Consider the following 1,465-nt stretch of genomic DNA (forward strand, 5'->3'; position numbering starts at 1 on the left):
GATAATAATTATTTATTTTGTTAGAACTTGATAATTATTCTAATTATATTTTAGATTTTTAATATTTTAAAATGAGATGTTTATTCTCTATTTGATTATGTTTATCTGCAGTTAGTTATACGAGTTCAAACATCGAGCTTTAATAAGTTGYACTTATACATAATTTACTTGAAATCTTGAATTTTAAGTAGGGAAATTCACCAAAATGACCAAAATATACCTGATATATTAACGAAATAACCAACTTTTACCAAAATTACAAAAATACCCACACGGATCACACGGGGGACGAGGGTTGATCTTAATAATTCTGGAATAATTACCATAGATCTGGGACACATGAATTGATCAAACCAATCAATAAATCCACAGTTCCTTCCATAAAAAAAGTAAGGAATATATATATATATATATATATATATATATTATAGGTTTGGACCCGTGTATTACACAGGTTAATGACAAAAATTAAACGAAACTGATATGTATTTTATAAAGAATTAATAATCGAAGGTAATTTATTAACTTAGACAAAAGTACAAGTCCAATTAAATTTTTGATATAAAGATGCTCTTACTCTTGAATTAAATGTTACATATACAAAGGACGACATGTGCTTCGATGATCAGAAAAACTTCTAAATGAAGACGAACAATGTAGATCCAATATGCAGCGTTGCATAGTACATGTAGAGCCTTTGTATACCTCTGTATGAGACAAGCAAAGGGAATCAGAGGCTCTGGGTAGTACATGCAGAGATAGAACTCTTACTCAAGACAAATACAGAGCCTTTATGAAGCTCTATATGAAGGACGGAGGCAGGGTCAGAATGACCCCGTAGCACCTGTAGAACCTCTGTTAAGTTCTGTATGAAGAACGGAATCATGCTTCAAGGACACAAGCGTAAAGAAAGTTTCCAGAGATTAAGACGAAAATTATTCAGAGTTACAAGTCTGAAGGCCATCTTCGGAGTAAGAGACAGAGCCTCGACGCATTACGTGAAGAGACATAGCTATTTCTCAAGACTTAAATGCAGAACCTCTGTGCAGCTCTGCATGAAACATGAAGTCTGGTTCACATTGACCGCATAGCACGTGCAGAACCTCTGTTAAGCTCTGTATGAAGGACATAATCAGGCTTGACAAACACAAGGCCTAAGAAATCCTCCAGAGTTCACGATGGACAATATCTAGCGTTGCAAGACTTCTAAATCAAGACGACCAATCTACAAGTGTGAAGTTATTTTCAAGAGTTAATTGCTAAAATTAACCAATGCTACAAGTTTGTATAAATTTTTCGTTGTCTTAGAAATAAACCAACTTTTGATAATGATTGTCCTTGGCTCTTATTAAATGAGAAAAACTCTGGACATTAACTCTGAAAGAAAACTCTGAACATTAACTCTGAAACACAAGAATTCGGAATTCTATTATTAGACTGGAAAATAACTCTGGACTTAACTCTG

Source organism: Cynara cardunculus (genome assembly GCF_001531365.2).
Source record: "Cynara cardunculus var. scolymus isolate 2C chromosome LG 8, CcrdV1, whole genome shotgun sequence".
Classification (NCBI taxonomy): Eukaryota; Viridiplantae; Streptophyta; class Magnoliopsida; order Asterales; family Asteraceae; genus Cynara; species Cynara cardunculus.